General features: G+C 42.3%; 1 long non-coding RNA gene across 1 annotated transcript in view; it reads left to right on the forward strand.

Annotated features, from left to right (window-relative positions):
* Positions 1–15,489, forward strand: part of LOC122477756 — a 164,870-nt gene that overhangs the window by 19,651 nt on the left and 129,730 nt on the right. Inside the window, exon 3 of the long non-coding RNA XR_006295758.1 lies at positions 3–126. This is a non-coding gene — a long non-coding RNA (uncharacterized LOC122477756). The remainder of the gene's footprint in view (positions 1–2; positions 127–15,489) is intronic.

Here is a 15,489-nt window from a genome sequence, read left to right on the forward strand (position 1 = left end):
AGGTCAACATTATACGGTGACCCAGATGGGACCCAAAAGAGATGAACCCCTGAGGAACTAATGACCCTCAGAACCATGTGAAGTACCCACTTGAGTGCCTAGTACTCTCTGCTTCCTTTCAGTTTGGTAAGTCTCTTCTCGGATCCGAGCTCCCTGCTTTCGGTTGAGCTTTCCGACTTTATTCTGGATCTGTTAAAATTGTGTGTGTGTGTGTGTGTGTGTGTGTGTGTGTGTGTGTGAGAAGGTGTTGTCTTTCCTGGTGAGTAATCTGTTTCCTGAACCTTCTTTTGAGTAATGGGATCTCAATCTGCTAAATTTTCTCAGGAGGGTCCTCCTTTTGGGACCCCAGCCAGTTTTTATGTTTAAAAACTATGGTACTTCCTCATGTGCATTTTTAACTAATTGGGCCAGGTTAACACAGAATAACTTAGGACTCCAGTGGCTGTTATGGGGAACTTTTGATCTTCCCAAACTTTTTTTTTAATATTTATTTTTGAGAGAGAGAGAGAGAGAGAGATAGAGACAGAGAGAATCCACAGAAGAGAGAGAGAGACAGACAGAGAGAATCCAGAGCAGGCTCATCACTGTAAGCACAGAGCCCCACATGGGGCTCCAGCTCACGAACCTGAGTCAAAATTGGATGCTTAGCTGACTGAGCCACCCAGGCACACCTCTTCCCAAACTTTCTTAGAACCAAATTCGAAGCTCTAAAATAAAACAAACTGAATGGGACACCTATTTCAATTAATATCTTGACGCTTCCAAGAGTATCCAAGACTCTAAAATCTTGTTTCTACAAAAACCATTTTAAATTAACCAAGGTGAACAAATAATAGAAAGAATGCAAAAAACCTTTTGAGGGCTCTTTCTTCCCTTTTGTCCTCTTTGTCTCTGTCCCCACCTCCTTTACATCCTCTGCTTCCTCATTCTATTTCTCTCAGTGAACTTCCCCTTTGTCTCTGAACCTCTTCCCTCTCCCTTCTCTGAACTCATTAGAACCTGCCCCTTTAAAATTAAACCCTTGGACAATCCTGATGCTAAGCCCCTAATGTCTTTCCCATGTCCCCTGGACTAAGGCTGAACTATGAGCCATAGTGAAAGATTTTGCTGGAGTTACTGACGATCCTTTTAGATTTGACAAGGAATTTAGTCATCCAGACCTACCAACCAGGTTCCTCAGATTTGTACCAGCTAGTTCACATGCTTGTTGGTAAAGGCCAGGCCCAACGCTGGATGAAAACAGCTAATTGGGATGATCCTGAAAAATCTTTAGAACTTATTAAATGAGAGATCAACCCCATGCCTTTTTATATGATCAGGCTGGGAAATTGCTAAATGACTTTACCTGGCTCCCTAGGGCTTTCCCAAAACTGTTGATTGGAATAAGATTGAGACTCGCTCCCAGAAACCCATGAACCTGTGCACGACTATTACTGTCATCTCTAAACTGTATTAAGGAATATTCTGGTCTCCCTATGGATGTTGAATCCACTCAGCTACCCTTCAACTCTGTATTCATTAAAGCGCTGAACTGGGATTTTCCTCTTGTAAGTTAAAAGGGCTAGGATGGAATGGGACACTGTCCACGCAGATTTAGTCATTTTAGCAAACTGGCCCACCCACACCCTAGAGAAGTCAACTACAAGGAAGACCACTAAAATCCTTAATTTTCAACTCCCAACAAACAGAGGCCCATAAAACAAAACCAACCCTCTCCTGGTCTCTGCGATTATTGCAAACAAACAGGACATTGGAAGGAAGATTGTTCCAAACATAAGCGTTGCAGGTGCCTTCAGCCCTCTAACTGACCTTTCAGTGCCCTTCAAACTCCCAACTACAGGACTCAAAAGAACTGCAGAGGCTTTTCTCAATCCTTCTTCTTCGCCAACTTGGAGGAAAAACTCTCCAGATTTGGGATGATCTCTCTCTGTCCTTATGACACCAGACGTACACTCTCAGTGCTCAACTCCACTGTTTAAATTTTTTTTGTTTATTTATTTTTGAGAGAGAGAGAGAGAGCAAGCAGGGGAGGGGCGGAGGAAGGGAGGTGGGGGGGAGGGAGAGAATCTCAGGCAGGCTCTGTGCTGTCAGCATAGAGCCCAATGTGGGGCTTGAACTCACAAACTGTGAGATTATGACCTGAACTGAAACCAAGAGTCAGACGCGTAACTGAATGAACCACCCAGGCAGCCCACAACCCCACTGTTTAAACAGCCCCTGCTGGGGCGCCTGGGTGGCGCAGTCGGTTAAGCGTCCGACTTCAGCCAGGTCACGATCTCGCGGTCCGTGAGTTCGAGCCCCGCGTCGGGCTCTGGGCTGATGGCTCGGAGCCTGGAGCCTGTTTCCGATTCTGTGTCTCCCTCTCTCTCTGCCCCTCCCCCGTTCATGCTCTGTCTCTCTCTGTCCCAAAAATAAATAAAAAACATTGAAAAAAAATTAAAAAAAAAAAAAAACAGCCCCTGCTCAGAGTACTTAAATATTTCAAGTAGTGGGGGTCTCTAATAAACCTCAACAGGTTCCTGTCTTTTTTAAAAAATTTTTTTAATGTTTATTTATTTTTGAGTGAGAGAGAGAGAGAGAGACAGAGCGTGAGCCGGGGAGAGGCAGAAGAGAGGGAAGACACAGAATCTGAAGCAGGCTCCAGGCTCTTAGCTGTCAGCACAGAGCCCGATGCAGCGCTTGAACTCAAACCATGATATCATGACCTGAGCCGAAGTCAGATGCTCAACCGACTGAGCCACCCAGGCGTCCCAATAGGTTCCTATCTTTAAAACAATTCCTTCTTGTTTAGACCCTTTGAGAGATACTCCTTCTTCTTAGTTCCTCTGCCCTATTCATTTATTGGGCTGAGATTTCGTAGAAAAATATCATATTGCAATTTTTTTCTCCTGAAAGGGGGAAGTAATTCTAGAATTTGATAGCAACAACTAAAATTGCCAACTAGGTGAATCAGATGACCCTGCAACGTCTTTTATTTGCTCCATCAGATTTTTCACTGTGATTGATTTCTTTGTGGATAAGGCCAGTCAATATCTCTTTGCCTTTTGGGGAAGGAAAACAGTGTATTTGTACAGTAATGCCCCAGGGTTTTACTGAAAGTCCTTCCTACTTCTCCCAAACCTTAAAAGTGGATTTAGCTGATATCAAGTTACCTGGAAGTTCTGCTTTATTACAATACTTAGGTGACTTGCTTCTCTGCTCCCCTTCTCAGGTGGCTTTGCAGGAAGACAGCCTTCACCAGTTCAGGCTGTTAGCCTTAAAGGGACACAAAGCTTCCCAGGAGACACTGCAGTTTACTCAGACTCTGGTTTGATATTTGAGGCACCTGAGTTCAGAACAAAGACTACATTTAGATCCAGTTAGACTTCATGGCATCCTGAGTTTCTCCAAACTAAGCCAATTACAAGGTTTTCTCAGGCTGGCTGACCACTGTGCAAATTGGATTCCAAACTCTCTTGTGGTAATGATCTTAACCCTGCCACCATTCTTCCTTCTCTGTGGACAGTACTCATGACTCCCTGTGTTGGCTTATAGCAAACTCCTTTGGATAAAGTGAGCTTCTTGTGGTTTACCAGTAGTTCTTATTTAACAGGTGAAAATGGCAAATACTATGTTGGGTATGCTATTACAATTTTTTTTGAAGTTCTCAAGGCAGCAGCTTTGCCCTCAGCTACCTTGGCCCGACAGGTTGAATGATATGTTCTTGCTTGGACCTGCATTTTAGCCAAGGGAAAAACTGCAAATATCTATACCAACAGTATGTAGGCCTTTGGGGTAGCTCCTGACTTTGGGATGCTATAGAAATAGTGAGGCTCCCTCACGTACAGTGGGGACAAAATTAAAAATGGCCTTAATATTCAGGGATTATTAGGTGCCATACTCTTGCCAGATGCTTTGGCCAGTATCAAGATCCCTGCACATTCCAAACTGGATTCCTTACAGGCCGGAGGAAACCACCTTATTGATATTTCCACAAAGAACACTGCTCTCAAAGGAACTAACAACCAGACTTCTGTCATGATCCAAAGGGATATCCCCCGCACAAATGATAATCTCAGAAATTGACTAGAGATGCCCAACAGTCAGCCCCAGAAAGGAAAATCAATATTGGAAACCTAATAACTGTTAGTTCGATTAAGAAAAGAAAACTCTGGGTTGGGCCAAATAATAATCCAGTGTTGCCAGAGACTCTAAAGTTTCCATTATGACTACTGTACATGTATCCAGTCATTGGTCTTCTGATGAAAATGAAAACATTTATGAGGCCTTTGGGGCCAATACTAGTGGGTAAATATTAGCAAGGCCATAGAATGCCTACTTTGCTTGCCCCACCTGCCTGAAATACGATTCAGGAAAACCTGTCTGCATTGTTCCTCGACACTTTAATTTGCCCAATGGACCACTCAAAGTTTGGCAGATGGGTTTTATTCAGCTTCTCCCAATCTCATGCATATAACTATGTTTTGGTAATGGTTTGTATGTTTTCTCACTGGACTGCCACTTTGTGGCTAAAATCCTACTAGAAAAGATCATCCCTACCTGGGGGATCCCTCTTGAACTTCATAGTGACCAGGGAACGCTTCAACAGGTCTGTGCTGTTTGGCCAGTGTTACAACACTTCCACTGTGCTTACTATCCTTAATCATCAGGGCTAGTCAAACACATTAATGACATCCTTAAGAAGAATATGTAGAGACCCTTCAAATACACTGGACAAAAGCACTGCCATTAGTTTTTCTAAATCTCAGGTCTATCTCTATTGGAACTTATAAACTCTCACCCTTTGAGATAATCACATCATGGCCAGTGTACTTGGCTCCTGCTTCTTTCGATCCACAAATGGTAAAGGAGGATATACTTCAGTATTGAAAAGGCCTAATTGCTTCTGTTGAGAATAACTATGCTTTAGTAGAACAATCTTTCCACAGTGTGTCCCTGGGAGACAAAGACCTTAAGCATCATGCCTTGCAGCCTAGAGATTTCACCTATTGGAAAATACATTTCCAGAAAGACTCTCTTCAACCCTGTTGGAAAGGCCCCTATCAGGTACTGTTAACCAACCCTTCTGCTGCCAAACTCCAAGGAAATGACTCTTGGATCCATGTGTCACACCTTTTTTTTTTTTAAAGATTTTATTTTTTAAGTAATCTCTACACCCAATATGGGGCTTGAACTCACAACCCCGAGATCAAGAGTTGCATGCTTTTCCGACTGAGCCAGCCAGGCACCGCCCCCCATGTGTCACATCCAAAGAAAGCACCAAACCCTGACTAGATCTGCATGTCAGCTGATGACCTGGAAATAAAGATTTCCAGGAATTGAAGCAGACGACAGCTGAAGGAGACAGCTTTCCCAAGATGACTGGGCCAGACCTGTATACCTTTTTCTTGCTGCTGCTTCTTACCTTATTTTCTCCCTTTCTTTCATGGCCCAATCTGTTGCAAAAAGGGAACCTTTCTGACTGTTGGATCTGACATACCAGAAACTTTGATATGTTCTTCCCTATTTATTTTTTTAAAAGTTTATTTTTGAGAGAGAGGGTGAGCGTGCAAGCAGGGTGGGGGGGAGGGAGGGTCAGAGAGAGAGGGAGAAAGAATTACAAGCAGGCTCTGTGTGGAGCCTGATGTGGCGCTCAAACCCATGAACCATGAGATCATGACCTGAGCCAAAATTCAGACCTGGACTCTTAACCGACTGAGCCACCCAGGCGTCCCTATTCTTCGCTATTTAAATGTTTTTTGTTCCCCTGAAGCCAAGGAAAATACAAATGAGCTAGCTTCTCTTTGTAAGGCTTTTAGAAAAGACCACTTTACAGGAATAAGACAAGGATGTCCACTCTCATCATTACTATTTAACACAGTATTGGAAGTCAGCCTCAGTGATCTGACAACAAAAAGAAATAAAAGGCATCCAGATTCGCAAGGAAGAAGAGAGGCGTTCACTATTTACAGATGACATGATACTCTATGTAGAAAACCCAAAAGACTTCACCAAAAAATTGCTAGAACTAATACATGAGTTCAGCAAAGTCATAGGATATAAAATCAAAGTACAGAAATCGGTTGCATTTCTATACACCAATAACGAAGCAGGAGAGAAAGAAATCAAGGAATTGATACCGTTTGCAATTGCACCAAAAACAGTTAGATGCTTAGGAATAAAGCTAACCAAAGAGGGTAAAAGATCTGTACTCTGAAAATTATAGAACACTGGTAAAAGAAATTGAAGAGGACACAAAGAAATGGAAGAGCATTCCATGCTCATGGATTGGAAGAACAAACATTTTTTTTTCTTAGTTTTTTTTTGAACTTATGTTTTTTTTTTTTAAGTTTATTTATTTTGAGAGAGAGAGAATGCACACACAAGGAGGGGAGGGGCAGAGAGAGAGAGAGAGAGAGAGAGAGAGAGAGAGAGGGAGAGAGAATCCCAAGAAGCAGGGGGAGGGCAAAGAGAGAGGGAGAGGGAGAATCCCAAGCAGGCTCCAGGCTGTCAGCACAGAGCCTGACATGGGTCTCAGTCTCACAAACCATGAGATCATGACATGACCCGAGATCAAGAGTCAGACGCTTAACCGGCGGAGCCACCTAGGTGCCCCAGAACAAACATTGTTAAAATGTCTATGCTACCTAAAGCAATCTACACATTTAATGCGATCCCCATCAAAATACCACCAGCATTTTTCACAGAGTTAGAACAAATAATTCTAAAATTTATATAGGACTACAAAAGACCCCAAAGAGCCAAAGTAATCCTGAAAAAGAAAAACAAAACTGGAGGCATCATGATTCTAGATTTCAAGCTATATTATTATTATTTTTTAAAGTTTATTTATTTTGAGAGAGAGAGAGAGAGAGAGAGAGAGAGAAAGCCAGTGGGGGAGGGGCAGAGAGAGAGAGGGATAGAGGATTCGAAGCAGGCTCTGTGCTGACAGCAGAGAGCCTGATGCAGGGCTTGAACTCACAAGCCATGAGATTATGACCTGAGCCGAAGTTGGACACTTAACCAACTGAGCCACCCAGGTGCCCCTCAAGCTATATTATAAAGCTGTAGTCATCAAGACAGTATGGTACTGGCACAAAAGCAAACACATATATCAGTGGAACAGAATAGAAAACCCAGAAATGGACCCACAACTATATGGTCAACTAACCTTTGACAAAGCAGGAAAGAATATCCTTTGTTGAAAGATGGTCTTTTCAACAAATGATATTGGGAAAACTTGACAGCAACATGCATAAGAATGAAACTGGACCACACCACTTTCTTACACCATACACAAAAATAAATTCAAAATAGATGAAAGACCTAAATGTGAGGCAGGAAACCTTCAAAATCCTAGAGGAGAGCACAGGCAGCAACCTCTTTGACCTTGGCCATACCAACTTCTTACTAGATACATTGCTGGAGTCAAGGGAAACAAAAGCAAAAATGAACTATTGGGACCTCATCAAGATAAAAAGCTTCTGAACACTGAAGGAAACAATCAGCGAAACTAAAAGGCAGCCTGTGGAATGGGAGAGGATATTTGCAAATGACATAGAAGACAAAGGGCTAGTATCCAAAATCTACAAAGAACTTAATCAAACTCAACACCCAAAAAACAAATAACCCAGTGAAGAAATGGGCAGAAGACATGAATAGACATTTTTCCAAAGAAGACATCCAGATGACTAACAGACACATGAAACAATGCTCAAGATCGCTCACCATCAGGGAAATACAAATCAAAACCACAATGAGATACCACCTCACACCTGTCAGAATGGCTAAAATTTAACAACACAAGAAACAACAGGTGTTGGTGAGGATGCAGAGAAAAGGGAACCCTTTTGCACTGTTGGTGGGAATGCAAACTGGTGCGTTCACTCTGGAAAACAGTATGGAGTGTCCTCAAAAAGCTAAAAATAGAACTGCCCTACAACCCAGCAATTGCAGTACTAGGTATTTACCTAAAGGATACAAAAATACTGATTCAAATGGGTCATGTACTCTGATGTTTATAGCAGCATTATCAATAATAGCCAAATTATGGAGAGTCCAAATGTTCATCAACTGATGAATGGATGAAGATGACATATATGTATGTGTGTGTGTGTACACACACACACACACACACACACACACTGGACACACACATATATATACACACACACAATGGAATATTACTCAGCCATCAGAAAGAATGAAATCTTGCCATTTGCTCCTATGTGGATGGAGCTAGAGGATATTATGCTAAGTGAAATAAGTCAGTCAGAGAAAGACAAATAACATATGATTTCACTCCTATGTAGAATTTAATAAACAAAACAGATGAACATAGGGGAAGGGAAATAAAAAAGAGAGAGACAAACGATAAGAGACTTAACATAGAGAACTGAAGGTTGATGGAGGGGGATGGGGGATGGGCTAGATGGGTGATGGGCATTAAGGAGGGCAGTTGTTGTGATGACCATTGGGTGTTGTATGTAAGTGATGAATCAGTGAATTCTATCCCTGAAACCAATATTGCACTGTGTTAACTAAGTAGAATTTAAATAAAAATTTGAAAAAAAAACAAACCAAAAAACCCAAAAGACCCCTTTTAAGCTGGGACAGTTCTATGTAGAATGTCTGCTCCTCATCTTACTCTGTTTAGTCATTTTTATTGTTATTAAAACATTTTAAAAATATTCATTTTTTGAGAGTGAGTGAGTGAGTGGGGGGAGGGGCAGAGATAGGGAGACACAGAATCTGAAGCAGGCTCCAGGCTCTAGGCTGTCAGCACAGAGCCCAGTGCGGGGCTTGAACCCATGAACCGTGAGATCATGACCTGAGCCGAAGTCAGACACTTAACTCACTGAGCCATTCAGGCACCCCATGTAATCATTTTTAAACTTTATACATATTGCCTGTCAAACCTTTGTAGAAACGACATGCCTAATAGGGTGATACTAGCTTAGTGCTTCAAGATGATCTTCAGCGTTTACCTCAGAGGGGAAATGTCTGACAGTTCTCCCTCCTACCCTTCCCTGTTACTCAAACGTGACCTCAGTGGTTTCCAATCTATCCACTTTCCCTTTTATATGGGTTGTGACCATCAAGGAAGGTCCTTTCTGGCACCAAGGGGACGAAACCACTAAATATGAAAAAAAAAAAAACACACCAAAAATCACAACCCTGATTCCTGTTCAGCAATGCTTTTGAAGAAAGACCTTGATCAAAAGGGGGAAATATGAAAATACAGTAAAACCTTGGTTTGCAAGCATAATCCATTTCGGAAACATGCTTGTAATCCAAAGCACTTCTATATCAAAGCGAATTTCCCCATAAGAAAGAATGGAAACTCAGATGATTCATCCCACAACCCAAAAATATTCATAAAAAATGATTACAATACTGTAATACACTTCAAAATAATAAAACATAAAATATAAAGAAAGATAAATAACCTGCACTTACCTTTGAGAACTTTCGTGGCTGGTGTGAGGGAAACGAGAGAGGAGGATTATTGTGTAGGACGACTTTCACTATCACTAACGAAATCACTGCTATCTATTGGCTCAATGGAATCTTTTTCTTTTTGTGCAACTTTAACAAGGAACCTATCCAATGACACTTGCTTTTGCCTCCTTTTGAGGATTTTGTGGAAATGTGACATTGCAGTGTCGTTAAACAGATTTCATCGCTTGCACTGCTACAGCCTTATTTGGGTGGTGCTTTTCTATAAAAATTTTGCACTGTTTCCCACATTTTACACATCTCCCTAATCTCCTTTGGAGTGAGGGATTCCTCCACCTTTTTCTCCTCCTCTGCAGATGAGATCTCCTCTATAACCTCTTGCTGTTGCTCACAATGCAGATTCATCAGTTTGATGGTGGTTAGCTCCGGGCCATGTTCCTCCACCAGCTCTTGAATCTTATCCTCTTTCACCTCTAGTCCCATGATCTTCCCCAGGGTTATGATTTCATCGACAACTGGCGGCTCCTGTTCATGAGCAGGCCTCTCTAAGTCATGTCTGAGAACACAATCAGGCCTCAGTTTTCTCCAAGCAGATGAGGGTTCTCTTGGTGATCCCATCCCAGGCTTTATCGATGATCTTGAGGAAGTTCACAATGTGGAAATGATTTTTCCAAAACTCTTGGAGGGTAAGATTTGTTCCTTCAGTCACCTTGAAGCATTGCTGAAGTAGTGCTTTGATGTAAAGCTTTTTAAAATTCAAAATGACCGGCTGATCCATGGATTGGAGGACTGGAGTGGTGTTGGGAGGAAGGAACCTGACCTTAATGAACTAAGATTCCTCCAGTAAGTCATCCTCATAAAGGATGGAGTATGAGCAGGAGCATTATCCATAACCAGCAAGGCTTTGAGGGGCAGATTCTTTCCTAAAAGGTATTTCTTTACTGCAGGACTGAAGACCTTGTTGATCCACTCAATGAACAAGATCCAGGTGACCTAAGCCTTGTTGTTGGACCTCCACATAACATTTAACTGGGTCTTCTGCACCTTGCATTTCTTGAAGGCTCATGGATTCTTGGAATGATACACAAGCGAGGGCTTGACTTTGAAATCTCCACTTGCGTTAGCACAAAGCATGATGGTGAGATGGTCTTTTGTGGACTTGTGACCGGACATTGCATTCTCTTCTTCTTTAATGTAGGTCCTCTTTGGCATCTCTTTCCAAAAAAGCCCTATCTCATTGCAGTTAAAATCTTGTTCCGGCAGGTAACACTTGGAAACCATGATCTTATGGAACTCACTAGCAAATGCCTCAGCTGCCTTAGTGTCCGAACTCACAGCCTGTCCGTGCCTCACAATGCTATGGATGCCACCTCTCCTCTTAAAGTTATCAAACCATCCCCTGCTTGCCTTGAAGACTTCTTAATTTTCTGTTGATGTACCTGGCGGTTTACTTATGAGGTTGGTGTACAAGGCCTTTGCCTTCTTGCAGATAAAAGTTCCTGGTCACTGTATCACCTGCTAGTTGCTTCTCATTTATCCAAACCAGAAGCAACTTTTCTACATTTTTCAGAATACGTGCCATTTCTTTGATATTCTCGTGACTCCTTTTGCTGCATCTAGTCCCATTGTTTCTTCTTTCTTCTTTAATATTGTGCAAATGGTCAACGTAGACTTCTTGTGAAGTCTTGCAATTTTGGCCACTTGCATACCTCGTTTGTACTTCTCAGTGATTTCCTTCTTTTTTTTATTTAAAAAAATTTTTTTAACGTTTATTTATTTTTGAGACAGAGAGAGACAGAGCATGAATGGGGGAGGGTCAGAGAGAGAGGGAGACACAGAATCCGAAACAGGCTCCAGGCTCTGAGCTGTCAGCACAGAGCCCGACGCGGGGCTCGAACCCACGGACTGTGAGATCATGACCTGAGCCGAAGTCGGACGCTTACACAACTGAGCCACCCAGGTGCCCTGTTTCTCCTTTTTTTTAAAAAAATTTTTAATGTTTATTTTTTGAGAGAGACAGTGCATAGGTAGGGGAGGGGCAGAGAGAGAGGGCAACACAGAATCCGAGGGAGGCTCCAGGCTCCGAGCTGTCAGCACAGAGCCCAACGCAGGGCTTGAATTCACAAACCAAACTGTGAGATCATGACCTGAGCTGAAGTTGGACACTTAACCGATGGAACCACCCAGGCACCCCTCAATGATTCCTTCTTAACTTCCACCGTAATCATCTCCTTCTTACCGCCTTTCTTTTCAACCTTTTTCTGCATGGGGGCCATTGTATATGCTCGCATGGATGTTGACTACAGTACAGTATTAATGAACTCTTGCCATATACTGTATTTAATGTAACTGGCAATAAGGCAGCAGAGGAAAGGGCTATGTCTGCTGGCAGCCTGACCTAGAATGAAGCAAAGCATTCCAATGCTTCTTCTTGTATGCAGAAGGAAAGGACTATCCAGAGGTGCTTTGAAGTGACAAAAAATACACTAGTGCCAGTTATCGGCACCTTCCAGCATTCTGAAAAATCACTGATTTCTGCCAAACACCGTGGCTTGAGACCAAGCATCCGAGCATGAGAGGTGATCACCCACAATCCTGCAGCGAGAGAGAGAGAGAGAGAGAGAGAGAGAGAGGAAGAACCATTGGCTCAGTTGTGATCATGTGATATTCAGCATCTTGTACTACTCATATTGCAAGACATCACTTGTTTATCAAGTTAAAATTTATTAGAAATGTTTGCTTTTCTGTTACTTGCAGTCCAAGGTTTTACTGTAAAGGAAACCTCATTTAAAATGGAGTCAGGAAGCCCTGAAGGGAGACCTCTCACACATTACCACTTGCTGTAAGAAGCCTATCTCACATTTCCCTGCAGGAAGCAGCTTACTATATGTACCCCAGCCTGAGGAAGGAAGAATTTCTCCTTGCTCAACAACAGCCCAGCCAGTGAGAACTCAGTGAAACAGCCCCTCCCAGCTTCCTCTCTTCCCCTGTAAAAGCAGAACCCTCTCCTCTGTTCTCTGGGTTTGCCTATGGTTTGCCATAGTTTGCTTGTCCTGAATTGCAATTCCTCTGCTCTTCCTAATAAATTCATTTTGCTGGTAAAAATAACTGGCTCCTTTGTTTTTTAAGGTCAACAGAAGCAGAAACCACCTGTGGTTTCTGGGAACAGACTAAAGGGGTCTGAAAATCTGAGGTTTGCTGAGAAGGGAGGTGGTGTCTGGGGCATTCACATAGTTGCTGTGGGGGTTGGGAGAGAGTGAAACTCTTGCCCATTACCTACTTCCCACTACCCCACTCCTTTAAGCACTCAGGATGTTAATTGATCTGGTGGCCTTTATGTAAAACATTAGTGTGCAAACTTATGCCAGCAGAAATCTGGGCATAGTTATATTGAATTGTGCTTTTATTTTTTATTGGGGGAGGTAGGAGTTTCATCTGTCTTTCTAAGTTTCCCCCTTTGTGTCCTCCATGTGATTATTACTGGTCAAGTGGGACCAGTGGCCAGAGGTCTGGGCTTCCCATCATTGGTGCTCTGCCCACCCTGTGCCTGGAATACAAGTAGGGTGGGAATCCACACAGGCCCCAGGGCTCTCTAGGAAGAGCCCACCATGGTTGTAGAAAAGAATACCATGGCTGGCTCTATTCAGTTACCAGATGGGATTAAATAATAAAAATATGTGAGCACTCAAATTATGCCAGACTCTTCTTGGATGACTTTATGTCATCTCATTTAATCTTTCTAACAACCTGTAAGATAGATCCTTATTATCCCCATTTTACAGTTGAGGACATGGGTTTAATTAACTTACCTGGGTTACCCAGTTTGTATGTTTCAGATCTACGATTTGAAATTGGATTTGAAATCTCATCCATCTGATTCCAGACAGCTGCTCCTAACCACTGCCTGATTTGAAGCACACAGGGCAATGTGCTCTTCCTGAATCTATTTCCTGCATCACATGTCTTATTTTCTTAGATTCCACCATTTGAGATTCAATCCTTTGGATCATGAAGGCTTTTCCTACCCCAGGATCCCTTTATTATTATTATTATTTAGCGTTTATTTTTGAGAGAGAGAAAGACAGAGCATGAGCAGGGGAGGGGCAGAGAGAAAGAGGAAGACACAATCTGAAGCAGGCTCTAGGCTCTGGGCTCGAACTCATGAACTGTGAGATCATGACCTGAGCTGAAGTTGGACACTTAACTGACTGAGCCACCCAGGTGCCCCTAGGATCCCTTTTTTAAAGGTATCTATCCATAGGAGCAGCAATGGCTTAAGCACATTAGATAACATTTGAGTGGAGGAAAATGGGTTGTTAGCTAAGTTCCTCAAAGGACATGGACAGTTGTTTCCTCAAGGTAGTCAGTTTTGGCGAATCAGGAACACAAAGGTCCAAAGAAGAATAGATAAGATCAAGTATACATTTTATATTGGTCTTCTCAGAGATTTGCTACCATTGATAAAGCCAACTCTTTGGGGCCTGCTCTACTGTTTTTGCATTCGAGATGACTTACTAGCACATAAGGTAAACGACACCTTTTAATTCTTCGAGGCCTCTGACTTAACCATCTGTAGCCTTTTTTGCTCCCTTCACAGTTCCCTTTATTTCTCGAGATTATAGGAAGATTCAGTCATGTACCTGTATCACGAAGGAGTTTTTCCCCTAGCAGGCTGAGATAGCATGCCATCATAGGTCCTTTGATAGTCCGCTTTTGCTGTACATTTTAATGGGTACTTGTTCAGCTTAAACAATCTGTATGATATTAACAGTATATTATTGAGTGCATGTTATATTCCAGACATTGTACTAAGCACTTTACATGCATGATCTCATTAAAGGCTCATGAATCTGAGAACAAACTCCATCCCAGAAAGGCCAACTTGTTTGAAGTCACAAAGATAGTAGCAGAATGAGGATTTAGGTCTAGTCTGACTTCAGAGTCTCATAACCATGCCTGGTGGTAGCTAGAGATAGAATGTAATAATGGGTTTAAATATAGAAATAGGGGCCCTGAAAAAAGGTGGTAGGGTATTTACTTACTAACAATGTAGTCTGTGCTACCCTCTTGCTGATTCCTGTAGGGATAACTATCAATGAAATAGCACGTTTACTTATTTTTATTCTTTTATGTTTATTTTTGAGAGAGAGAAAGTGCACATGAGTGTGTGAGTGGGGATTGGGCAGAGAGAGAGAGAGGGAGAGAGGGAATCCCAAGCAGGCTCCACAATGTCAGCATAGAACCCTACGTGGGGCTCGAACCCACAAACTGTGAGATCATGACCTGAGCTGAAATAAGAGTTGGATGCTTAACTGACTAAGCCACCCAGATGCCCCTGAAATAGCACATTTATAATATTATCTAATATAAGCAAATAATAAATAACAATTATTGTTAGTATTAGTTTTTATTTGTAGCAAATATTCATTGAGTGCTTTCTACATGTCAAAGATTGGGCAAGGTTCTGGGGATACAGAAGTAAGCAAAAAATACATGTTTTTTGCTTTCTTGTGCTTATAATTTAGCGGCAGAAACAGGCATTAAACAATCGCTCTGATGACTGTGTAATTACAGAGATAAGAGATCAGAAGGGAGAGAACATGGTTCTCAGGGGACAAATAACAAAAGAACCTGAAATAGATGGTGGGTTGGGATCAGGGAAGGCTTCCCTGAAGAAGAGAAGTAAGGATGAGTTGGAATGAAGTAGGTGAACAGGGAGTGGGAGTCTGCAGCTGAAATGCACATCTCAGGGAAGGGAACGGCATTAGCACATGTCTTAAGGATTTGGTCTTAGTGCTAAGAGCACTGAGAGGTCACTGGAAGGTTTTAAGCAAAGGTGTGCCATGATCAGATTTACATTTTAGTAAGATCACCTGAGTTGCTGCAGGGATAGTGGATTGGAGGGTAGCGAAAGTGGAAGTCAGGGGACCAATTAGCCATAGTCTAGGCTAGAGATGGTGACTTAGACCAGGGTGGTGGCAGTGGAGATGGAAACATATTTTGGAGGTGAAAAATTTCTTGGAGGTGGTGCTGATAGAACTTGGTGATAGA

The sequence above is a fragment of the Prionailurus bengalensis genome, chromosome X, assembly GCF_016509475.1.
Source record: "Prionailurus bengalensis isolate Pbe53 chromosome X, Fcat_Pben_1.1_paternal_pri, whole genome shotgun sequence".
Taxonomy (NCBI): Eukaryota; Metazoa; Chordata; class Mammalia; order Carnivora; family Felidae; genus Prionailurus; species Prionailurus bengalensis.